Source organism: Macaca nemestrina, chromosome 8, assembly GCF_043159975.1.
Source record: "Macaca nemestrina isolate mMacNem1 chromosome 8, mMacNem.hap1, whole genome shotgun sequence".
Taxonomy (NCBI): Eukaryota; Metazoa; Chordata; class Mammalia; order Primates; family Cercopithecidae; genus Macaca; species Macaca nemestrina.
The window spans coordinates 137982390-138009254 of NC_092132.1; the positions used below are offsets into that span (position 1 = coordinate 137982390).

At 35.3% G+C, this 26865-nt stretch overlaps 1 protein-coding gene and 1 long non-coding RNA gene across 22 annotated transcripts in view; one reads left to right on the plus strand and one right to left on the minus strand.

Moving 5' to 3' along the window:
• LOC105463752 (macrophage scavenger receptor 1) overlaps positions 1–26865 on the plus strand; it is a 764939-nt gene that overhangs the window by 136746 nt on the left and 601328 nt on the right. For all 16 annotated transcript variants that reach the window (XR_011607204.1, XR_011607203.1, XR_011607205.1 and 13 more), the window contains one exon: positions 21763–21921. The gene's annotated coding sequence lies outside the window, so the exon portion shown is untranslated. The remainder of the gene's footprint in view (positions 1–21762; positions 21922–26865) is intronic.
• On the minus strand, positions 844–21767 carry LOC105463747 (uncharacterized). Of its 6 annotated transcripts, XR_011607210.1 has the most exons (7): positions 21672–21767; positions 19876–19992; positions 16472–17074; positions 16334–16373; positions 15687–15926; positions 8131–13157; positions 844–6098 (listed from the first exon to the last, which is right to left on the minus strand). It is a non-coding gene; the product is annotated as an uncharacterized lncRNA (long non-coding RNA). The 6 variants fall into 6 exon arrangements; XR_011607211.1 differs by lacking the exon at positions 16472–17074; XR_011607208.1 differs by having other exon boundaries at positions 16334–17074.

Here is a 26865-nt window from a genome sequence, read left to right on the forward strand (position 1 = left end):
TCCTGGTCACAGCTCCCACTAAAAAATGAAAACTTAAAAATAATGATAATTTTAAAAGCTGGAATCTACTTTTTAGGGCCGAGGAAAGTTGAAAGTTTTGCACTGAGTTACTTGAGATATAATGGGAGAAAACTCAGATAACTGTGAAGCCCCCACAGGTAACTCAGGAACTGGATAGTATGCCCGGTTAGGATTAGAGACTTGAGATGTCTTATGTAGCAATAAACTGAAGCTATCAGTGGCATACAAAGAAAACCCAAAGAAAGCAGAAAGGAAATAATAAGTACTAAAGGTAAAATCAGTAATTTTAAAAAGAATATATAACCCAATATAATCAAAGGTTAGTTCTCCAAAAAGACAAATAAAATGGATGAACTTTGGCTTAAATAAGTAAAAATAATTAATACTAAATTATTAATGTATTATAGCATATATGTTTGTATTGAAATATTAAATACAAAATTTAAAATGAGTAAAGAACAAAAGAGAAGAAACAAATTACTGATAGTAGAAATAAAAATGAGAACATAATCATAGATCCTACAGACATTAAAAAGGCAATACATGATGCCTAAAATTTACATGGAAAGGCAAGTGACATACCTAAGACAACATTAAAAAGGAAGAATAGAGTGGGAGCAAACATCCTGCTGGAATTGAGAAAATACCACAGAGCTGAAATAATCAAAACAGCATCAAGTGATACTGGCAGAGGGATCAACACATAGATCAATGGAATAGCATAAAAAACACATAATAAGTGTCCCACAGAAATCTTGTCAAACTGATGGGTTTTTTGGTTTGTTTTGCTCCTTTTTTTTTTTTTTTTTTTTTTTTTTTAAATAGATGGGTCTTGGTTTATTGCCTAGGCTGGAGTGCAGTGGTGCGATCATAGCTTACTGCCATCTTAAATTCCTTGGCCAGGCGTGGTGGCTCACGCCTGTAATCCCAGCACTTTGGGAGGCCAAGGCGAGTGGATCACGAGGTCAGGAGTTCAAGACCAGCCTGGCCAAGATGCTGAAACCCCGCCTCTACTAAAAATACAAAAAAATTAGCTGGGCGTAGTGGCGGGCACCTGTAATCCCAGCCACTCAGGAGGCTGAGGCAGAAAATTGCTTGAGCTCGGGAGGTGGAGGTTGCAGTGAGCCAAGATCGCGCCACTGCACTCCAGCCTGGGTAAGAGAACAAGACTCATCTAACAAACAAACAAATTCCTGGGCTCAAGTGATCCTCCTGCCTCAGCCTCCTGTGCTGCTATGGCCAGCTAATATTTTTTTATGTTTTAAAATTTTTTGTAGAGACAGAGTTTCACCATCTTGCCCAGGCTGGATTCGAACTCCTGGGCTCAAGCAGCCTTCCTGTCTTGGCCTCCCAGAGTGCTAGGATTACAGGCATGAGCCACCATACCCAGACCCAAAAAATTTTTAATGAAAGTGCAAAAACAGTTGAATGAAAGGATAGCCATTTAAACAATTGGTGCTGGTCCAATTGGTCAACATGGCAAAATAAAATAATAAATAAATAAATAAATAATAAATAAAGTAACAATAAAAATATCTTAAGAAATATACTTTATAACATTAACTTACAATGAATCATGGACTTATATGTAAAATGTAAAACAAACACTTTTAGAAGAGAGGAAAAAAGAGACTTTGAGGCTTGGGGCTAGGCAGTTTTTAGAGTTGACACCAAAAGCATGATTTAAAAAAGAAAAAACTGATAAATTGGATATTATAAAAATTCAAGCTGTTTCTCTATAAAAGACCCTGGTAAGAGTATGAAAACCCAAGCTACATACTTGGAGAAAATATATACAAACAGTATATCTGACAAGGGACCTATATCTATAACATATAAAGAACTCTGAAAATGTAAGAGTAATAAACAAAACAATCCAACTAGAAAATATACAAAAGACATCAACAGGCAGTTCCCCAAAAAAAGATATAAAGATGCCAAATAAGCACATGAAGATATTCCACATTACTAGCCACTAGGGAAATGGAAACCAAAATAATGAGATATCACTACAAACCTATTAGAATAGCTAAAATAACAAAAATTTAAAATAGTGATAACACCAAATGCTGGTGAGGATGTGGAGAAACTAGATTGCTCATAAATTGCTGGTAATCATATAAAATGGTACAGAATTCTAGAAAATAGTTTGGTAGTTTATTATAAGAATAAACGTAAACTTATCCTAAAGACCTGCCAATTACACTCTTAGGCATATATATCAGAGACACCGAAAGTGACATTCACATAGAAACCTGCATGTAAATGTTCATAGCAGCTTTATTGATAATAACTCAAAAACTGAAAACAATTCAGATGCCCTGTCATAGGTGAATAGTTATGCAAATTGCAATACTTCCATACAATAGAGTATTACTTAGCAATAAAAGACACAAAATATTGATAACGCTCAATAGCTTATATGTATCTTTGAATGAAAATAGCCAATCTAAAAAGGTTACACACTGTATAATTCCATTTATCTAACTTTTGACATAAAATTATAAAGATAGAGAACAGATTAGTGGTTACCATGATTAGAATTGGAAAGAGGGATAGGCATGGCTATAAAGAGGCAGCACAAGGAAGCTTCGTATCATGAAACAGTTTGCACACCCGGTTGTGGTGATGGTGACACCAATCTATTTATGTTACAAAATTGCATAGAGCTACACACACACACACACACACACACACACACACACACACACACTCTCACACTCTGTCTCTCTCTCTCTCTTTCTCTCTCCCTCTCTCTCACTCTTGAATAAATGAGTGCATGTAAAACTGGTAATATTCAAGTAATCTCTGTGGATTGTATCTGTGTTAATTTTTGGTTTTAATATTGTGCTATAGATATGCAAGATTTTACCATTGGGAGAAACTGGGTGAGAGTCAATGAGACTTCTATGTACATTTTTTCTTTACAACTTCTTATGAGTCTATAATTATTTAAAGGAAAAATTTAACCGCCTCCCTTCCCCAAAAAGACCGTCAACTGATTTTGAAAAACATCAATCAATACATTTGACAATCGAGATAAGATGGACAAAGTTCTGAAAAAACTGAAGTTTAAAATCATGCAAAAAAGCCAGTATAAGCCTGTTTTTTTCTAAAAATAAATTTAAGCTTTTACTTATAAACTTTCTCAAATGAAAACCATATGACATCGCAAGAGAATTCTATCAAACATATAAGCAACAACACATCTTCTAGAGAATAGAAAAGGAAAAAAAAGTTTCCAAATTAATTTTTGAGGCTACTACAACCTGATACTGAAACTTCTGTCGTTACAAGAAAGGAAAGCTGCAGATCAAAATCTCTTATGATTATGGATACAAAAATCTAAAGGAATCTTGGAAAAATTAATTCAGCAATATATATATAAAGTTTAATGCATCAGGACCAAGTGGGTTTTATTTTAGGAATTCAAAGTTGATTAAAAGGTGAAACTCAATCAATGTAACTCCAAATTTCAACAGAAAATGGAAAAAGTATATAAGCATATCAACAGATGGAGAAAAATATATTTGGAAAATTTGACAGTCATTCATAATAAAACTTCTTAGAAAGATAAATGAAGTAATCCTTCTAAAGAGTGGTTAAAAACAAACCTACAGCCAACTCCATACTTAGTGGTAAAATACTAATAGATTTCTCCCTAAGGCCAAGAATAGAATTAGAACATCTGTTATCACTTCTTCTATCCAATAATACATGGGATTTTCCAGCCAGTGATGGATAAGAAAACTTGTTAACGAATCAGGTATAAATATTAGAAAGCAAGAAATACAATCAGTTTACAAAACAGATAACACAATAGTGTATGTAGAAGAATCAAACTGCTATACTATTAAAGAATTTCCAAACTTAAAAGTACTGAGTGATTTTAGAAAGTAGGCTGAATGCATACTATATTTTATATACCATCAATAAGCAAATAGAAAATAAAATATACAAATAACATCATGTGAGGAACATAAAATGCCGAATGTTTATAAACAAAATGTTTGAGAGGTTGATATTGGAGACTACAAATAAATTGCTGTTGAGAGGCTGAAGAAGACCTCTTTAAATGGAATAATAGACACTGTTCATGTTAAACCTTTGCTAGTATAAAGTTGTCAATTTCCTCCACAATGATTTATACATTCAATGCAACTGTATAAAAATAGTTGTAGTCATATCTTGTGGAAACTGACGAACAGATTCAAAAATAATGAGGAAATACAAGAAATCAAGTGTATCTAAGGTGGCTTTCCGGAAGAACAAAGCTAGAAGACTGACCATGTCAGACATGAACACATTAAAAACTGTAGGTATTAACATGCATGATACTGGAAAAAAATAAATAGAATAAAGAGGCCAGAAGCCAATATAAATAAATGTAGTTTCCTGTTTTATTGGTGGCAGTGATGAAAGACTGTCTTTTTGATAAACAAAGCTGAGTCAATTAGGTATCTATCTACATGCAGACAAAAAAATAAACTTTCCCTGTATCTTTTTCAAAAATCGATTTCAGATATGAATGTGAAAGATCAAACAATAAAACTTTTATAATAAAACATAGGTCTATGCATATGCATTATGCACATATTTCTTAAATTAGAATATATTACTCATAAAAGAAAAATAAATTTTTGTATTTAAATTATGTTCACCAAAAGATAGCATTAAGAGAGGAAAGGCAAACTAAAAATTTGGAGGATGCATATGCAGTACATATATCTCACAAAGAACCTACAAACAATATAACAATGATTTCTGCAAAGAAAACTACAGTCAATCTAAAAGAAAAGAGTAACATTTGAACAGGCACTTTACAAAAGATGATCTCCAAGTAGGCAACAGACATATGAGAAAGTATGCAATATCATTAGTCAGCATGGAAATGCAAATTAAAGTCAATATGAGGTATCAATATGTAACCACAAGAATGACTAAAATGAAATACCTAGGCAAGACCAAGTATTGTCAAGAATGCAGAACAGGCCGGATGCGGTGGCTCACGCCTGTAATCCCGTTACTTTGGGAGGCCGAGGCAGGTGGATCATGAGGTCGGGAGATCGAGACCAACCTGGCTAACATGATGAAACTCCTTCTCTACTAAAAATACAAAAAATTAGCCAGATGTGGTGGCAGGCGCCTGTAGTCCCAGCTACTCGGGAGGCTGAAGCAGGAGAATGGTGTGAACACGGGAGGTGGAGCTTGCAGTGAGCCGAGACTGCGCCACTGCACTCCAGCCTGGGCAACAGAGCGAGATTCCATCTCAAAAAAAAAAAAAAAAAAAATGCAGAGCAAAAGGAATTTTCATATACTGCTGGTGAGATACATAGTAATAGAAGAGTATAACCTGCTAAAAATCAAAGTCAAAATAAAATATTGAAAGGAGAGGAGAAGGGTAGAGGAGAAAGAGAATGGGGGATATAGCTAAAACACATACAGAAAAACATACTTGAATTACAAGAGTCTTCTTGTTAGAAGACAGTAGAACAATTTTGTAAACAACAAAAACCTGTTAGCCCACCATTCTATAGCCAGAAAAATTATTTTTCAAAAGTAAAGGCAATGATATTTTGAGACGAACAAAAAGCTGAAATAATTTATTGAAAGCTATATATCACCTCCGCAGTTTACTCAAACTGAAGACTTGCAGCCAAGAGAGCAGCGATTTGCATAATAACATTTCCAATGTATGGAACTGCATAAAGAACATACTATTATTTTAAAACAATTTAGCACTGACCCTGCTGGCTTTGTGAGCCTACTCCTTCCAAAATGGTGGACGCTAAGACTGTGGTAGGCTGGGTGCTGTGGCTCAGGCCTGTAATCCCAGCAGTTTGGGAGGCCGAGGCAAGAGGATCGCTTAAGCCCAGGCATTTAAGACCAGCCTGGGCAACATAGCAAGACCTCATCTCTACAAATAATTGAAAAATTAGCCAGGCATGATGGCAATCACTTGTGGTCCCAGCTACTCAGGAGGCTGAGGTGGTAGAATCACTTGAGTCCAGTGGGTCCAGGTTTTGGTGATCCACGATAGTGCCACTGCACTCCAGCCTGGGTGCAAGAGTGAGACCCTGTCAAAAAAGAAAGAAAGAAACAAAGAAGAAAGAAAGAAGACTATGGATGGTATACAAAATTTTATGGATCTAGATTTATTGTCAGTAAAAGAGGGCAAATATTGCTCGTGTTTTATCAAGTCTTATTTGAAAAGAAGTCAGTAAGATACTCCAGCCTGAGAGCTAGGATATATTTGTTATGCGCTGGTAATCTTTAAGGAAATGCATACATTTGTGTAGTAATATTAGAAAAAATAGTTTGATTATATGTGGTAGTACAGCTTATATAAATTATAGAACATTGCATAAGTAGCAACATTAAGAAAAGCATTATCAAGAAGTATCTCAAAAAGTGCAATAAATTTGATATATCCTATGTATTTAGAAATAAGATGGAAGCAGCAGCCTCAGAGACAGAAAAGAGATAATTTTATGCAGATCTAGTTTAAGATATGGTGATGATGAAAAGAGGCTAAAGTAAATCTAAGATTATAGAACTGTAGAGGTAAAAAATTATAACATCATAAACCTACATTTTCTTAATGTAGAAAGCATAATCACCACACACACACACACACACACACACACACACACACACACACACACACACACAGTCTCTCTCTCTCACTCTCTGTCTCTCTCTCCTTTTCCAAAGATGGTTAATAAAATAATGACTAGAATCAGAGTCTGTGAACTTATAATTAGCACATGTAGCAAGGTGGATTTCTAAGATATTGTGGTTAATCAGATATTGTGATATTGTGAAAAGCAGGATTCTGAGTCATAAAGTAATTTGGGAACTGTAATGAGAAACGAGAGTCTGAAAATATTCTTTGTCTTTGAACAGAGAAAGAATGTATGTGCTGATCCATGATGTAAAATAAAAATTAAGTATCAGATTTACATCTGCACAATAAGATTTGAAGGGTTATTTGTAGATAAAAGTTACTTGTAGATATCCAGACTTCCTAAGTTTCATGTGATCAGCTTTGAAATGCAACCATCTATCACTTTACTTATTGATATTCAGCAGAAAACAGTATCTAGTCTAGGGTTTGTATGTGCTTGTTGGTTGTTTCTGTGTTTTACTGGTTAGACAAGGGAGTTTCAAATCAATGTATCTATTTCTTCTCCTTTTGGTTCCAGGGTAATTAACGTATTGACTTAAGCAAATTATTTTTCTTTTCAAATGCAAAATACTGCATTTCATTCCTGATGATTTGGTTAACGTAAATAACCTGAAATAAGGTGACAAAACAAATTAAAAATAGAAATATGAAAATAAGAGCACCAAACAAAAAGCAGAATGTTACCAGGAATTATAGGCCAATATTAATAAACTAGCTCAAAAACAATTTTTCATAACAAAAGTCAATTTTTAATCAAAATATTACTCATGAAAAAATCATAGTATTGAGGAAATAAACTATTGCAAACCTAATAAATTATTAAGTGTGCTTTATTTTCTCATAATAAATTATTAGAATATAAGAAAAAAGGAACAGGAATGTAACTGGATATTAAACTTCAATGCAATACCTTTGATTTTTGTAGGATCAAAAAAGAAAATAAAAAATTGGAATTATAATATTAAACTAAGTGTTCGACTTAATGGTATATGCCAATTTCAGTTTCTTACAAGAATTCACCTCTTTTAAAAGTCCATGAAATATATTTCAAAAAGTAATGACACATTGAACAAGCCAATAAATCTAAAGAAGTGAATTTTTTAAATATGATACGTTGTCTGATTACAATAAAAGACCTGGAAATTAGCCACAGACTAAAAATTACTTCTTTAATACACTGTGGAAGTATGAAACATATTGAAAAATAATTTCATGGTCAAAAAAGAAATTAATTTGCAATTTACACAGTATTTCTATTACAACATTTTGTATTAAAACATATAAACTATGACAAAACCAACAACCAGAGGCAAATTATAAGTCATTGAATAACTTTCATTATTAAACAAAATTAAACAAAAATGAATAAAAATAAATGAGCTAACACATTTAACTCTGGAAATTAGAACATGAACAAATACCTTGAAACCGCCAAACAAAAACTTAATGGGATGAAGAAAAAGCGGTTTTGTAAAGATTCAAGAAGCAATTAAAGCACTATAAAAGAGAGAAAATCAAGAATTGGTAAATATTATTGTCTGTCTTTCTTTTTCCCACAACATTAGGCATTTAAGATTTATTAAAATTTTAGGTTTTATATTATACCCATTCCATCTAACTTGAGTAAACAGCTACTGTATCTTCATAATTCTCTCTGTGATAGACATCTATCAACTGTCTTCTTAGCAAACAAGAATTTTATGAGGATCTTTGAGCATGCCTCATTATGGTCCTGTTGAAATTTCTTGGGCATATTCTGGGAACCATGATTTCTACTTTGTTCTTTATCTTCCTAAGTTCAGTCAGCTCATCTCTGGTGTAGGTATTTCTGCCTACATGCCCAGAAGCAGTACCTGAGGTTTGTACCTCTCATACCTCTCTGTCAATACTTGTTATTATTCAGCTTTCTTATGTTTACCAATCTTATGTGTACCCATTGTATTAAAAGATACATTTAGGTACATTGAAATTTTAAGGGGTTTATTTGAGCACTCAACTATTCACAGGCCTGGTAGTACCAAACCTCAAATGGTTTAGCACTCCATTGAGGAGGCTAGAATGGAAAATTTTGTAAAACACGAAAGAAAATATACTTGATTGATAAAAGTGCAAAGTTCCTAGTAAGAGATTAGTTTGTCAGCTTCTGATTGGTTGAGCGTAAATTCCATCTTACTGTTTGCATTGAGTTGGGCTTAGGTTTGCTTATATAGGAACCCAACCCATTCCAGCTTCATAGCCTGACAGCTGTATTTTTTGTAACAGGTGGCATATATTTGCTTAAGTTGCAGTGCTTCACTCTTCAATGGAGCTTGAACATACCTTTGTTTACTTGACACAATTTTATGTTTCCTGAAGGACCCATTCATATTTTCTTGTAGTGTCTTGTTTGTCTTTGGAATTCCGATTATTTGATTACCTGTGACCTCAGGTCCTCGATGGGTTCAAGAAAATTTTTTTTTGCCGTTTTCCCAGCATAAAAGGAGGTAGTTTTGAAAGGATGGTGATGGTGAAAAATGCTGAGGCAGAGATTTGGGTTGATAAGATTTGAGAGATCCATAGAAGTAAGGAGTAGAACAGAGAATACTAGAGGATGGGAAGGGCAGAGGGAAGGGAGAGATTTGTTAAAGGATATGAAATTACAGCTAGACAGGAGAAATAAGTTTCAATATTGTATACCACTGTAGGATGAATATAGTTAACAATAATATATTACATAGTTTCAAATAGCTGGAAGGAGAATATCGAATGTTCCCAACACAAGAAAATAATCATTGTTTGAAATGATGGATATGCTAATTACCCTGATTTGATCGCTACACATTATATGTACTGAAACATCACTGTGTATCCCATGACTGTGTACAATTATAATTTGTCAAGTAAAAAATTAAAACAATAACTAATTGAGAGATCATTGCTAGGAGAGTAGAAAGAATGAAAGTCAGGGGAGAAAATTATAAGCCTGAAATTGAAAAGACTGTGGTCCAAAGGACAGGACAAGAGTCACAATTAAAATACATATACCTGGCTTCTTGTTATTTCTCTTGCTAAGACACTTCTCCAATTTGTAGGTCATAGTATGTAGTGGTAAAGAGCCTGGGCTTTGAAACCGGATGGCTGGGATTTGAATCATGACTCTCTTTCCTACCAGCTCTACTACCTTGGGCAAGTTTCTTCTCTATGCATTAGTTTGTCAACCTAAAACAGGGAAGTTAATATTACCTACTTCCCAGGATTATTATAAAAATTAAATGAGCTCACACATAAAATGTCATTACATTGAAATACTTACAGGGTGTCTGCCGCTCATTTTATCTTCATAATCACTTTATCTTACCTACATTTTTCTTTCACTAGTGTAAAAAGTTAGAAAAGTAGCTTCCTCAGGGTAGCTCAATGTTAAATGACGGAGTCTAGACTGGAAACTTCATGCCCTTCATCTCTGGAAAACTAGTTCCTCTCTGTGCAATTTTGCCCTGATCATTTTGTGGTCTTTTATATTTTTAAAATTGAGGGATTAGTTGAGTATATTCTATATTCATTTCCAGCAATCTAAATACGAAATGAATTTGCAAAATTCATGGACTCTGTATTAATCAGTTTGGTCTGTAATAATAAAGTACCATAGAGTGTGTGGCTTACAAACCACAAAAATTTATTTCTTGCAGTTCTGGAGTCTGGATGTCTGAGATTAGGGTGCCAGCATGGTTGGGTTCTGGTGAGAGCTCCCTTCCCTTTGCAGACTTCTACATTCTTGTATTCTGACGTGGTAGAAAGACAGCAACAGAGCTCTCTGGGGCTGCTTTTATCAAGGCACTAATTCTATTCATGAGGACTTTACCCTTATGACCTCATAACCTCCAACGTCTCCCTCTCTCACTGCCATCACATTGGAAGTTAAGATATCAATATATGAATTTGAAGGGAGGAGAACAAATATTTAGTTCATAACAGGCTCACATTAGATTTAATTTTCTGTACTAATTCACTTTTATACTTCATATGCTTAACCGTATCATTACACAAAGTAAATAATTTTCTTTGGTTCAAAACCAGAGGAAAAACAGATAGTTTAATGCTGTAATCATGACTCCAAAAGCTCCTATTTGAACCTAAAATCATCTTTCTATACCTTGGTCATATCCTACCTTCTTTAAGAAAAGGATTCAGTTAATATAAACGATCACATTAAGAAAATGAACCCTATAGATTTTTAGCAGCATCCAATAATGAATATCCCTAACATAAATAACATGTAAGCCTTTTCATGTTGATGCTGAAAGCAACTTTATTGGCTGCCTTTCTGTGAGACATATTTTTTTTTACTCTGTACTTAAAAGTTTCAAAATAACAGTTTACTTGCAAAATTCCACTGTCAACAGACAGATTTTATATTCTTCATCTTGCAAACATAAAATGAGTATATTTTGATTAAATAAAAAAGCTTACAACTCAGCATAAAGCTAAGTTAATTACAACTATGGCAGTGAATGTACATGGTTTATAATAGATATTCAAATGAACAGTTTAAAATTGATTAGGTTCAAAGTTTTGATTTCATCTGAATAATATTCAGCCCTAGAACTCTCCTGTGGTAATACAGGAGAGCATTAGCGAATAAATCTTAAAGTAAAAAATCGTTAGTCATGTAAATAGTATGTCATCACCAACCATTAAATCTTTTCTTGATATAACAACCTCAATTACTCCTCATTTAAAGTACTCAAATTTAGCGTTTGACCTTTTATACCTATAGACTGAAAAGCTACAGTTAAATAATCAAATGTGGTAAAATGAGTTCAACCCCATTAAATCAATTTTTAAAAAGCAGCAGTAAATGCAAGTCTGATTACAGCTGTTAACTCACTGGGTACCACTATTTGAACAGTCATTCACCAGGAAAAGAAAAAAGAAATAATGAATAAAATGAATCAAAACACAGATCACAGTTTTCTAGGGTATTTTAAAAACCTGTTACATAGTTTATACTTTTTTTTTTTAATGTGATGAATGGCCAGCTAAATTACACTCAAGAATGAGGCTAAGAGTATTTATTGTCATAGGCTCTTAAGAGACAAAGCTGCATACTTATGATAGAATGGGAATGAAAACAAAAAGGCTGGGAAAAGGAAAATCTAAAATGGAGGAACAAATCTCCCTCCCTACCAAATGGACAGAGGTGAAGGAAAGAAATCAACAAATTAGATACAAATAATTTTAAAAAGTGAATAACGAATCCTAAGTGCCGGTTTATTAAAAGATTAATAAAATGAACACATTCATGGATTGACTAGTTGGGGAAAATAACAAGGGAGAAGACACAAGTAAGCAAAATGGAGAATTCATTCCTTGATTTAGGCAATTATTTATAAAGCACTTACACTGTGCTGGGCCCTCTTCAATATGATGGGTATGTCACAGTATAAAAAATAATAGCCCAAACACCCTGCTCCCAGGGAACTTTAATTAGAGGAGGCAGAGATGAATAAAGTTCAAAATAAACAGGAAACCAGGAAGTATGTCAGATGATGATGACTGCTATGGTGCAAAATAAAGGGGAAAGTGACAGTTACAATTTTAAATAGGATGGTTCAAGAAGGCCCATTGAGGGAGGGATATCTGAGTCAACACTTGACTCATGTGGGGAATGAGTAATGTGGACGTCTGAGGAAAGACTCAGGAAGAGGAAAAAGCAATGTAGAATGAATTAGGGGAAATTATCAGAGACAGAATTATAGATACAAATAATAAAAGCATATTATGAACACTAGAAAAACAACACAATTCAGTGATGTTTTAATGCAGAGTGATGATTAACTTAAAAAGACCTAACATGGTAGAATTTGAGGAACCAGGGTAGTCCAGTTAGAGAGAGAGTTGGGAAAGAGTAGGTTCTAGGAACTCCCAAATAGTTGTTTAGTTAGCTTTCATTTAGCGTGGGCTCTATATCCACGACTCTTAAGTGAAACCAAAATGTAAAAATAAAATATTCCTGGTGTGAGGCTATTAGGAGATTGGCATTAGGACAGTTCATATGCTTCAAAAACATAGGCTTAAATATGCTTTATTTTCACCGCCAGTGACAGGAGCATTATAAGATGATAGATTCAAAACTGTGAATTCAAGCAACCACAGTGCAAATTATATTTGAAGAGCTGGAGACAGGTTTTCTCAAATAGATGTGCCAGCTAAAAGTAGGGATTTAGACACTTTACATAGAACTTTGCAATTTATCTGTAAAGTTTACCAGTATTTAAATCTATTTTGTTTCTTTTGCAACATATTTTATTATTTTTATTTTACATATAACTTACATGATATGTAAGTATAATTGACATTTTCAGTTATAAATGTTGATGCTTGCATCTTATAGGAAATTCTGTGTGGGCCTAAGTTCAGGGCTTAGGCTGTCAATTTTTACTGTTGGGCATACAGAAAACATGAATACCTAAAAATAGAAGCAACAGAAAACAAAATTAGAAAATGAAGCCACTAAATATACCAAAATTTAAAAAAGAATAAAAAATGTTTAGTATTTCAAGATTGTGCCTTCTGAGGAGGAATAGTACTATTGAAAGAAGCCATTATTAATTGAAGGTTCTGTAAATATACGCTTTATTCTTTTATTTATTTTGTTTTAAATCTATCTTAGAATTTGTAACATCAACAGGTATAAAGGCTGCTATCCCAAATACTTCATGAAAGATTTAGCTAATGTTCTGTCAAAGTTGGTATAGCCACAGTAAAGTCAGGTCATTTAAGAGCCTAATAAATATGTTTTTAATAACGACTTGTCTCTTACAATAATGTATGCACCTGGCTGTTAAGTTTAATTTTAAATTCAAAGAAAAGCTTTAAAAAATTGCCCCCTACTGCAGGCAGGGCCCGGTGGCTCACGCCTGTAATCCCAGCACTTTGGGAGGCCCAGTCGCCATCCTGGCTAACATGGTGAAACCCTGTCTCTACTGAAAACACAAAAAAATCAGCGGGGCCTGGTGGCGGGTGCCTGTAGTCCCAGCTACTCGGGGAGGCTGAGGCAGGAGAATGGCGTGAACCCGGGGGGCGGAGCTTGCAGTGAGCTGAGATCACCCCACTGCACTCTTGCCTGGGGGACAGAGCCAGACTCCGTCATCAAAAATGAAAATAGGCCAGGCGCGGTGGCTCAAGCCTGTAATCTCAGCACTTGGGGAGGCCGAGGCAGGCGGATCACGAGGTCAGGAGATCGAGACCGTCCTGCTAACACGGTGAAACCCCAAGCCCCATCTCTACTAAAAATACAAAAAAATTAGCCCGGCGTCGCGGTGTGTGCCTGTAGTTCCAGCTACTTGGGAGGCTGAGGCAGGAGAATGGCTTGAACCCAGGAGGTGGAGCTTGCAGTGAGCCAAGATCATGCCACTGCACTCCAGCCTGGGCGACAGAACAAGACAACATCTAAAAAAAAAAAAAAGAAAAAAATTAATAATAAATAAATAAATAAATAAAAATAAAATAAATAAAAAATAAAAATTTGCCCCCTACTAAAGTTAATGAGATTTAAAGGTAAAGTCCAGTCTCACATTTTAACCATTCTTTACGGCTAAATATCGGGCATGAGGTGAAATGATGTGCACACTTAAAATGTGATTTCCTTTACAAAGAAAAAGGTCCTGTTAGAAGTCAGGAGGCCAGAGCTGTTTCCCTATCAGTGAATAACTTTCAGTTTTGCTCTTGGCAAGTGCTTGAATCTCTAGGACACAATCTGAGCGCTATGAGTAAAAATGTATGCCACTTCCCCCTAATTAATGTTGGGATTTTGCAGTGCTGCCAGGAAAGAGCTTTAGGATTTTTTTTTTTTTTCCTCAGCTGCATAACAGAGCATAGTAGCCAACTTTATTTCTCAAAATATTTGAGAAATAGTTTTAATTTTAATTTTTATTTTTACTGTGCAGATTTTAAAATGGATACTGTATTGATGCTGTATTATTAATTCAACTAAGAAGCTGGTTGAATAGTGTTTGAGTTATTGAAAAGTGGAATTTGTGTACATGCAGAGATTCCTTTGTTTTTCTATAGTTGTGAAAGTGATGTCTTATTTTGTTGAAAAATTTGAAAGCATACAGAAAACACAAAACCTATGTAGTTTGTGGTAGTAATAATATCTTGTAATTCCTAATTATGTGATCTGAGAAGCTTGTTGCTTCCTTCCATTTTTTTCTCTAAATTAATTGAAATAATTAAAATAGGAATATTTATGTTATATATTCATACTTTTAAACTATTTTCCATTTAACATTATATCATAAGTATTTATTATTTTCTCAAAACTTCTTTGAAAAATCACAAGTTTTAATTATTTCAACGTATTTACTTCGTTGGAAATAACAGTGTAATCGATGTTAATTTTTCTCTTTATTGTTAACTTTTATAAATAATATTTTAGTAAACAACATTACTTAAATCTTTGCTTAAATCTTGTTTTTCTTGAGGTGAATTTATGGGTAGTCTTAAAGAATAGTGCTATGATTATTTTGCACCAATAAAGAGAGAAATGAGCAGAATGTAAACATTTAAAATGTTTAAGTTTCTATCACTCCTTGAGGCGTGGCATATATTTTTATAAAATCACTAAATACTTTTTGCTTTCTTGTTTCAAAGTTTCTAACTTTTATTAATGAAGACAAACTAATACAAAATAAAATAAGTTTAGGAGTGGAAAAAGTAAAGCCGGTTAGGGGAGAGGTGCTTCCGGTGGTGTGATCTTTAGAGGGAGGAGGAGGCTCTTACTTCCGTGAATGGAAGCAGGAAGCAGTTTAAGGAACAGAAATGCAAATGTAGGGGAAGGGAATGGGGTGGACTGACTCAAGGATGAGCTTTCTGGCCCAAACGCCTATGGGGCATACCCTGCTAGTTGAGAGGGTGCTCTGAAGATGATTCTCCCTCAAAATAAGCTAATGAAGTTTTCGATCCAGCAAATAACTAATTTCACAGAAGTACTTACTAGCGTTACACCTATCACCAGCCACCAGCCATCTTGATGCAGACTGTGAGAATATCTCTTGGTGCCATGAAGAATTGGGCAGTAAGGGCTTCAGGGTTTCTACACACTTCTTTCTTTGTCCACTGTATTGCCAGTAGATAAGTCTATTCGTCCAGAGTTAGAAGGTAAAAAGTATGTAATTCTATCTGCCCATTTAGGGAGATTAGGATGCATTATTTATCACAGTAAATTTTTAACTGCCTGCAATGGATAGAATTAGAACAGCATATGAATATATTCAAAGCATTTGATTTTATAGTATTTATAAAGGATTTTTTTAATTTTGAATTTTAGTGGGTACATTGTTTTATATATTCATGGGGTACATGAGACACTTTGATACAAGCATGCGATGCATAATAATCACATTAGGGTAAATGAAGTATCCCTCCCCTCAAGCATTTTTCTTTTGTGACAAACAATCCAATTATATTCTTTTATTTAAAAATGTACAATTAAATTATTATTGACTATAGTCACCCTGTTGTGCTATCAGATACTAGTTCTTAATCATTCTTTCTAATGATTTTCGTACCTATTAACCATCCCCACTTTCTCCCCCAACCCCACTACACTTCCCAGTCTCTGGTAACCATCCTTCTACTTACTCTCTATTTTCTTGGGTTCCATTGTTTTAATTTTTAGGTCCTACAAATAATTGAGAACATATAAAGCATTATTTTGATTCCAGTATTTAAATACATATTTTTCCTTAAGTGCAGAAAAATAAAAAGTGAAAATATTACCTTGATCCCATATTCTCCAGCATATCAGTTACTGTTTACATTTTGATATAAATATGTTTGATAAAATTGATAAAATATATTTCTTCCAGTCTTCTAAATACACATTTTATTAGTGATCTAAGGCTTAATTATGCTGCAGTAACAGAAAACTTAAAAAAGATCAACAATAGTTTCTTGCTCAGACTATATGTCTGAGACTTGCTGGTGCTCATCTGGATAAGATCTTCAGTCCAGAACCCAGGCAATGAGCAACTTCACGTGTGGCAGTGCCGGAGAGGAAAGAGGTAGAAGAAAATGAGACAAGATTTGCACCTGGTGCGTGGAAGCGGCTCCTGTAACTTCTGTTTACATTTCACTGGTTAATTCAAGTCAAAGGGTGGAACCTGGCATCAAAGAGGCAACCTAGTATGTGGTCAAGCTAGAGTGAAGGGGTATGGATTCACAAATTAACAAATGTTTCCGTGACTGTGGAGCAGCTCTTTCACGATTGAGAATTCAGCGCCAGTAGCAGCACCGATCTTCCTGTGTAATGACGGGTCATCAAAGCCAGGTAGACCTTTGTAAGATTTTTTTACACTAACATTCATACTGCATCTTCATATTCTTTAGGAAAATAGCAGAATAACAGAATTTTAAGGTCAACGAGAATGAGTACAATCAATTTGTTTGTACAATATATTAATATCTAAAAATAACTTTGCCATATAAAACAATGCCAGTGTATTTTTTTCTTTTCATTACTGCATTTTAAATCAAAACATAAGCTAACATGGTAAAACCCTAGCTCTACTAAAAATACAAAAAGTTAGCTGGGCGTGGTGGCAGGTACCTGTAGTCCCAGCTACTTGGGAGGCTGAGGCAGGAGAATGGCATGAACCCGGGAGGCAGAGGATACAGTGAGCCGAGACAGGCCACTGAACTCCAGCCTGGGCGACAGAGCGAGACTCTGTCTCAAAAAAGAAAAACAAAAAACATGAATTTGGCAGGTTAAGCAGTATAGGAAACAACTTGAATTTAGCAAAGAAACTTGTAGCCAATTCAAGTAAGCAAAACACTGTATCACAGCAATCTAGCCTAATTTATTCTTAGTGGTTCCTCTTATTGTCAAATATTATTCCATTCATTTCATGATAAATTATACCTCACTGGGTCAGAAAAAAAGCATTCAAATAGAAGTAATTTCAGCAGTTTTCTGATGTCACACTCTGTTTTTTCTTCCACATTTTGAATTATTTTATTGGGATGCATACCCTTATGAGCTCAAGTCTTATCACCAAAGCAGGTTGCTAACTAATTGGAGTTTCATATTATGCTGTTGTCATCATCTTCTTGGATGTTATATCTTTAAGACAGTTTCTATTTGGCTAATGGCATTCTTTATCTCCTGTAGTTTAGGCTTACCTTAAGTGAACCAATATTGAATGTATTATCTTATTTTCACTATTTCCAATAAAGACATGGCCTGAATCATAAATATATTAGGCTTCTTTTAGTGGAGATAGTACAAGGAAAAATGTAGAAAGAGAAAAACTATTTGACGAACAGCTTAGTGAATTTTTGCATTTACAGGAAAATGAATCTTGTTTTTGGTAGCCATTTCTCAGACAACTGTAGTATAACGTATTTTTATATCCTAATTATTCAATTCACATTTCCTTAGTTATAAAATCAGCAAAGAGATCTGTTTGTATTTATTTTTACATAGTAGGCCTTATAAAATTATGAATTTAGAAATTGCTAGATTGGAATTAATTTCACCTTATAAACCCCAACATATTCATTTAATAATATAATCAAGATAGTTCTAGGATAGATGAAAAAATAGAAATTGAACTAGAACATTGAAACAGACTGCTAACTACAAGTTCTAATATTTTTGTTTTTGTTTTACATGTTCAAATTTTCATGCACGCATGAAATATTTTGTGGAATTTAAATAATTTCTTTAAAATGGAAATATATTATGTTTAATGGCCACTAACTTGTTTTAAAACTATGAATGAGTCCAGGAAAAAAGGGCATAATTTAGTAGTTGCCTAAATTGTACCTTCTACAGATGTTCTGAGTTTATTAAAATTATTATTATTAATTACTTGCATAAAATATTAGCATATCAAACTAAAACCAAAGGATCAAAACTCAAAATGTTAGGTAGATAAAAACTATCATGGTTTTTTGTTCCTTCAGGGATTTATAAGAACTTTCAGTCGTTTGCAGAACTATTGTGAAACCAACAACTGGTTGTTTTGAATCTCAAAAAGGAATTCGAATTTGGGGTTCTAATGCGAAATGACATTGACCCAAAGGAATTCAAATAAGGAAATATTTGAAAAAGTAAAAAGACATTGACCCAAAGATGTATTCATTCAATGGAATATCTTTTTCTCTTTTGAAATATGTAATGCAGCTAACAATAGGTATAGTTGCATTTCCTGACATTAGTTTTGTGTTACAGATGACAAGGCAGTTAAGAATGGTCTAGTCTGGATGTTAATTATGCCCAGAAATCCACTGACTTTGTTTTGAAGATAGCTGAGAATTTGGGATAGGATTAGAGGGGTTATAATTGCAAAGGAAAGCCCTTGCTTGGGAATTCCTTTGGCTTTTCTGACTTAGGTATCTAAATATTGCAAAACAATTAAAATAAGTGTAACTTGAACATTGGCTTTAGGCATAGTAGGATTTTAGAGATGAGGAAAAGTTGTCCATATATGAATATCTGCCAACATTTCCTCCATCATCTCAGTATTAACTTTCTTTTCTGAGAAATGAATTCATTCATTCATTCCACAACCAGAAAGAAGGATGATTCATCCGTTTTAGGTGGAGTAGAGAGGAAGGTTCAGGTGAATTTCCTTTGGACAGGTGAGAAATTTCTAAACAGGGCCTCAAATTGGAACCTGTGTATATTGCTGTGCAGGGAGGTGTAAGCAAGCTGGGTGGTCGTTCTGGGAAAGTCAGATATTTTGTTGCATCACAATTTATAGCCCTGACTTTGAGATATGTGTAATAATTTCGCAAGTATTTTCAGTCTCTTGGGCACAGTGGCTCTAAATGAAAGTGTGAAGAAGGTGGTTACATCAGCATACTCCCACCTGCTTTAAAATATTTTCTCCTTTCCCCACTTTGGCAAATGGCCTAAAGGTGCTGCTAGCTTCCATGTCCCACCTGGTGTCCTAAAACTTTTCACCAGCTCTCTTTGATCTATGTTCCTCAGTGTCTTCTGAAGCCTGCTTTAAATCCGGGTATTCAGTACTAATTCATTGACTATAGTACAGTCAATACCATACCAAGAATCTGATAAAATAATACACAATTATATACCAGTAGGTAAAAATATCTTTCTTTCTAGGGTTTCTTGCATTTTAATGAAGAGCAATCGTGATTAACTTTAAAAGACTTACTGTGGTGGAATTTGAGGAACAAAGGTAGTCCAGTTAGAGAGATGGTTGGAAAAGAGTAGGTTCTAGGAACTCCCAAATAGTTGTTTAGTTAGCTTTCATTTAATGTGGGCTCTATATCTGGGAATATAAGAGAAACCAAAATGTAAAAATAAAATATTCCTGTCATGAGGACATTAAGAGATTGGTATTAGGACAGTTAACATGCTTCAGAAATATAGGCTTAAATATGCTTTGATTTATTTTCACGACCAATGCCAGCAGCATTATGTGATGATTGCCTCAAAATTGTGAATTCTGCAACCACAATGCAAATTATATTTGAAGAGCTGGATACAGGTTTCCTCAAATAGATGTCCCAGCTAAAAGTAGGGATTTAGACACTTTACCTAGAACTTTGCAATTTATCTGTAGTTTAAGGTTTAACAGTATTTAAATCTATTTTTTCTTTTGTAACATATTTTATTGCTATTTTTATGAAATTCAACTTTTATTTTAGATATGGGGGTACATGTTTAGCTTTCTTACATAGGTATATTGTACCCAGGTAGTGAGCATAATACCCAAATAGTTTTATCAACCCGTGTCCCCCTCTCTCCCTCCCCTCTCTAGTAATCTGCTGTGTCTATGGTTCCTATATTTCTGTTCGTGTATGCTCAATGTTTAGCTCCCATTTATAAGTGAAAACATGCCATATTTGGGTTTCTGTTCCTGTGATAATTCACTTATGATTATGACCTCCAGCTCCATTCATGTTGCTGCAGAGGACAGGATTTCCTTCTTTTCTATGGCTATGTTGTAGTCCATAGTGTATATGTACTACATTTTAAAAATTCAGTCCACCATTGATGGGCATCTAGGTTGATTCCATGTCTTCGCTATTGTGATTAGCGCAGAGATGAACATATGAGTGCCTGTGTCTTTTGGTATAATAATTTCTTTTCATTTGGGGTTATACAAAACAATGGGATTACTGGGTCAAATGGTAGCTCACTTTGTACAGATATTAACTCAAGATGGATTTAAGATTTAAATGTAAGATCTCAAACTCTTAAACTTCTAGAAGAAAGCCTCGGAAATACCCTTCTCAACATTGTCCTTGGCAAAGAATTTTTGGCAAAGTCCCCAGAAGCAATTGCAACAAAACCAAAAATTGACAAGTAAGACTCAAAGAGCTTCTACACGGCAAAAGAAACAAAGTATTGATAAACAGACAACCTACACCATAGGGAAAAATATTTACAAACTCTGCATATAGCAAAGGCCTAATATCCAGAATCTATAAGGAACTCAATTCAACAAGCAAGAAACAAATAATTCCATTAAAAAAATAGGCAAAGAACATGGACACACACTTCTCAAAAGAAGACACACAAGTGGCCAACAGACATGAAAACATACTCATCATCACTAATCATCAGAGAAATACAAATCAAAACCACAGTGAGATACTGTCTCACACCAGTCAGAATGTCTGTTATTAAAAAGTTAAAAAAAAAAAAAGATGCTGGTAAGGGTGTTGAGAAAAGGGAATGCTTTTCCACTGCAGGTGGCTATGTAAATTAGTTCAGCCACTGTGGAAAGCAGTTTGAAGATTTCTCAAATTTGTTTTTCATTCTTTACTAAAACAAAGATAATTTTAAGTCAAGTTTTAAGTCAAAATTTAAAGTAATTTAAACTTTAAACTATAAAACTTTTCTTTAATTTATTCTGCACTTTAAAATTGTCTATCTAGTCCATTCACTTGAGACCATATTGTTAAAGGAATTAACAGTTAAGTATTCCAGCAGGGTAGTCACATGTAGAATTAGATGTTTGAGGTTTCTTCCAGAATTTGGATCTTATATATCTCAGAAGACTATTCAATAGTCTACTTTGATTCTGTTACAGCAATGTTGTCTTCTGTTTCCTCTTCATAAACCCGCTTGGAGGAGAGTTTCCAATTTATGCCAAGACTGCAAATTAGCACAAGCTGCTGCTGCTCTCCAGCAAATCAACCCGAGGGAAACTGTGGGGGAGAAGGAAAACTCGATGCAGACTCATAAAAAGGTGAGAAATCCTTAGAAAAGAAAGACGGCTACATTGAACTGGTATGTGACAAGGCAGGTAGGTGCCTGTAGCTGACAGCAAAGGGCTTTTGGCTCAGCTGTTAAAGCATAAATTAGAAAAGAGCAGTAGAAATAGTGTCTTGGCTTACCCCTTGCCTTCTTGTTTGTTGTGGGATTTGGCAATGGTTGCCCAAACCTTTGAATGCCAATACTTCCAATGGCCCATCCTTCTGCTGGAGGTGCCAATAGGGATAAAATCAAGGCAATGCAAAATCCCTGACAGGGTGGAGAATTGAGGAAAACTAATGGATGAGGACTTACCAGCCTTGGCTTTCTCTCTTTCATTCAGTTTCCTCCAAACTTCCAGGGCTGATGGATGACAATTTAAGCAGTCTTCCTTTTCCTTGCTGTTTGAAGGTAGCAAGTTTGACTTCAAAAGTTACTTGGTGCGGTGAAACCAAACAGGAGTGGTTAATTCTGCTTTGTGGTAACTTGAGTTCTTCACCTGAAAGCCCATCCCTTCATAAACATTGGACCTCTAAGGATTGACCTAGGTTCCTTCTTCTGCCTTTCCCCAGTTCATATTAACAGGCAACATATCTATCTCGTCAGGGACAAGCCAAATTAATACTATTATTAAATGTCAAAATACTAAGATATAATTTATTTAAATTAAAAATTTCAGGAATATATCTTCTTTAAATTAAAAACTGTAAATTAGACAACATATCAGCAGATGTATTAAAATTGAAGAGTCAGAATTTGAAATAGACAAAATATGCAACAAGATACAGGGGAAGGTATTATCAATAGGAAACAAAAATAAGATATAATGAAAAATAATCAAATAGAAACACTAGAGGCAAAGAAGTTAACAGTTGAATAAAAAACATAATAGATAGATTGCATATGAGAATAAATATAGCTGAAGAAAGAATTCATCAGTTGTAAGGTGGGATACCAGTACATTCTTAGAAGGAAACAAATATGATTGAACAGCTGAGAAATATCCACAGAAGTGCAAATATCCAGATATAGAAGTTCTAGACAGAAAATAATAATAAAGGTAATGTCTAAGAATTAAAATTCAAAAGTCCATAAAATTAAAATATCCCTTACAGTGTAAAACAAAAACAAAGCCTTGGGCTTTTTGCAATGGCTTGGTGAAGTGATCTACAGGTGGTATGCAAACTTCTTAGGGTCACCAGATACGGAACTAGATGTCCAGTAATCCCTGTGTGGCATACAGAAGATGCTCTGAAAGCAGGGTAGGGGTACGTTTGCTAATGGGAAAATGTTACTGGAGACAACTTTGGTGGTATACAATAAATACAAACTCTCTTGAGGTAATGAGAGATTGTTGTTCTGATTAAGGAAATGGTTGAAGTAGACGTTTTGGTTCCCCTAACTCTCTTTTCCAAAGTCTTGTCTAGTCAGTACATAAGACAGATGGATCCTCGAGGTGAACAGTATCAAGGATTAAACAAATTGGTATTTCTGATTACCTTCATTGTAACTGGTATTGTACTAACTATAAAGGAAGTGCCTCAGATCATGGGGGATGGTATGCTATCGTTAAGAAAAACTTTATAGACAAAGTAAATTTCATAGACTTTAATTGAGCAGAGAGTGATTCACAAATTGGACAGCACTCAGAACCAGGGGAGGTTCAGGGAACTTCGTCCAGCCATGTGGCAAGTAGTTTTTATAGAGAGGGAAAGGAAGTAACATACAGAAACAGATTTATTGGTTACAGTTGAGTGTTTGCCTAATTTGCATGCTGTGATGAGGCATTGGCCCTATATGGACATGGTCTGATATGTTGGCAGCCTGTGCTTGTCTGGAGCTCAGTGGCTGTGATTGGCTGAGACTCAGCTATCTGTTATAAAAATAAACTCTTACTCAGGTTGCAGTTCATTCCTTAGGGACTCAATGTATGAAGGTTCTTCAGGCCAAATTTAATTTAATTTAGCACTATTATAGCCATTCCAGTTTGGGAATCCAGCTAGTCACAATTTGCATTCTTATAGAAAGTGAATCAGTATTTATTTCATGCATTGGTATGGGGATTTTACAATTTAGTAGCCTTTTGTCATATTCTCATGAAGGATTTGGAGTTAAAAATCACTAATAGAAAGTGAGTTTGCTACACTGACAGCATGAGAATTGCCTCTTCAGAGAAAGATCAGGTTGAGCTAAAGATGAGAGGCACCTAAATGAAAATCAGAGGCTGGCTGATAAATCCTGCTAAAATTTAAGGTCCAGTCCAACCATGAAATTCTGAGGAATTTATATAGACTGGAGAAACCAGAGATAGTTCTTCTACTTTGAGAAATAAATTACTGGTTCTCCCATATACTGAAAATAGGCAAGAAACTTAGAGACTAGCAGGTATTTTGGGGTTTTGGTTGAATGAACCATAATGTCACTAAAACTAAATCTGAATTCGAGTGGGGCTTTTGCAGAAACAAGTGTTAAAGATATACCAACGGTGTTGGCACAGACATTTTCACTGGACACTTATGATCCATCTACTCAGATAATATTTGAAGTTGTTGTAACCAGTACATATGCAGATTGCAGGAATTTGTAGAAATTGAATAGTTCAGCGAGTTCTCTTGAAGTTTGGCTAAAACAGCTGAGTTGTTTAGCATATACCACTTAAGAGAGGAAAGTGAGATTGTTACTGAGGGTTGGTTCAAACCACTCCCATTACTGAAGGGTATCAGAAAAATCTGAGGACAGAAATACTGATTGTGCCATGGGTGATATCGGAGAGACATTCAAATAGGAAGAGTGCAGCATAGCAAAGCTTGTTCACAAAGTAGAGACAGTGTATTAGAAAGATGCTAAGAGGATAACTTCAGGGGAGCCTACTGTTTATATTAGCAGTTGCTTCACTGACTATAGAACCAAAAATAGAGCCCACTAAGGATACTGTGTAGTCTGGGTCTTACGATTCTCTCCCAGTCATGGGAAAAGTGGCATTTTACTCCACTGAAAGGATCCTATAGAGTGAGAATACAGAATAAGGGCCACAGGGCTATTATGTAAAGCCTTGAAGAAGAAAGCAAGTTCGGGTTTGCACAAGGGCAATAGCAGTGGAATTAGCAGGGGAAGAATTATTAGACATTCACAGGGGAGTGTTTGGATACTTACAGACCATCGTACTTTAACCGAAGGTCCTGCTGTATGATCTGGCAAATGGGTCCTAAATGAATGAACAGTGAAGCACACATCTGCATGGTTTCTTGTGTGGACATATCTGGAAGCTTACAGGAAAAATTAAAGTGATTGTCTTTAATGCCTGCCCACAATAACAACACAAATCCCGGGTCTTTTGACTTCTGCCTAAGAATGTAGACATCTAGAAGGAGTACCCTTCTGCCTTATAGCAAGAAAAAGATAGATGGTGCTCAAAATCCTAATTTGTCTGGAACCTATTGGAGAGCTAATGTTGTAGGACAACAAGTAGCCTGGAATCTGAGGAAAGACAGGTGCCTCTGTGGACAGATAGAGAACAAGCATGGATTCATCTGTTTGTTGAATCCAAGAGCACAAGAGGAAGAGAAGAGCACAAGAGGAAGAGAAGACCACCATACAAGTGAATGAAAAGAATTCACAGTGACTTTTAATTAATTTTCAAAGACTGCTTGTCTGATACTATAAGAATATGGAACCTGTGAAGTCAGCCAGTTGCAGGCTTTTCTCCACTGACCTCAGTGTGTGCTGATGAAAAAAGTTTGTTGGCAGGGCAGGTACTGATATAGACTACTTTGGAGATGCAGCCTGAAGAAGAGGTACATCCATCACTGTGGGAAACACAGGAACCCCTCTTTGGTTTTTTTCTCATGTAAGGAAAAAAAGACTTATAAGATGCTAGGGAATAGCAGAAAGCTCTTGGCCCAGTGCAAGGAGAAGACGTCTTTATTGTAGGTAGGGGAAGGAGAAAAAAAAAAAGAAATGCTTTATCCATAGGTAGGAGCAAGAAATGTGCTCAGAAGAACCCAGACCATTAAAGTTCTCCTTCCATTGAGCTTGGAACGAGATCACTGAGAAAAATCCATATTCTGAGTCTCAGGGAGACAATGACTGCTTAAACTGAGGCTGAATCAGGATGGCAGAGAACCTCGTCCACAATCATAACACTTTAACCTCCAAGACAGAAGCAACAGATTAACACTGGAGAGGACTAGAGAGTTTCCCTTTGAGGGGCTGTTGCACAGGGAAGCCCTAATGAGTGGAGCAGAAACATTGTGAAAACCCACCAGCAAACTATCTCCAACCTAAGAACAAACAGGAATTTAAAGACAGTGGTGAACAAAACTAAATATTGCAACAACAAAATCCAAACCGGGCTCAACTCTTGAGTTAAATTTGCTCAGTTTCCCACAATAATAACCTAGTAGAAAAAAAATGACATTTACCTATAGCATAAATACTCCTTTTATCAGCCTCTACCACTCTGAATGCTATGTCCGGATATCAGTTAAAAAAATTAACAGACACAAAAATCCAGTGAAAAACAAAAGAAAACCACCCTTACTGACAAGAAACAAAGCAATCAACTGAACAAAACTTAGGGATGATCCAGATGTTGTAACAATCAGACAGGTAATTGAAAATAACTATGGTTAATAGGTTAAAGAGGCTGGGCGCTGGTGGTTCAAGCTTGTAATCCCAGCACTTTGGGAGGCCGAGGCGGACGGATCATGAGGTCAGGAGATCAAGACCATCCTGGCTAACACGGTGGAACCTCGTCTCTACTAAACAAAGTACAAAACATTAGCCAGGCGTAATGGCGGGCACCTTTAATCCCAGCTACTCTGGAGGCTGAGGCAGGAGAATGGCGTGAACCCGGGAGGCGGAGCTTGCAGTGAGCTGAGATCCGGCCACTGCACTCCAGCCTGGGCGACAGAGCTAGACTCCGTCTCAAAAAACAAAA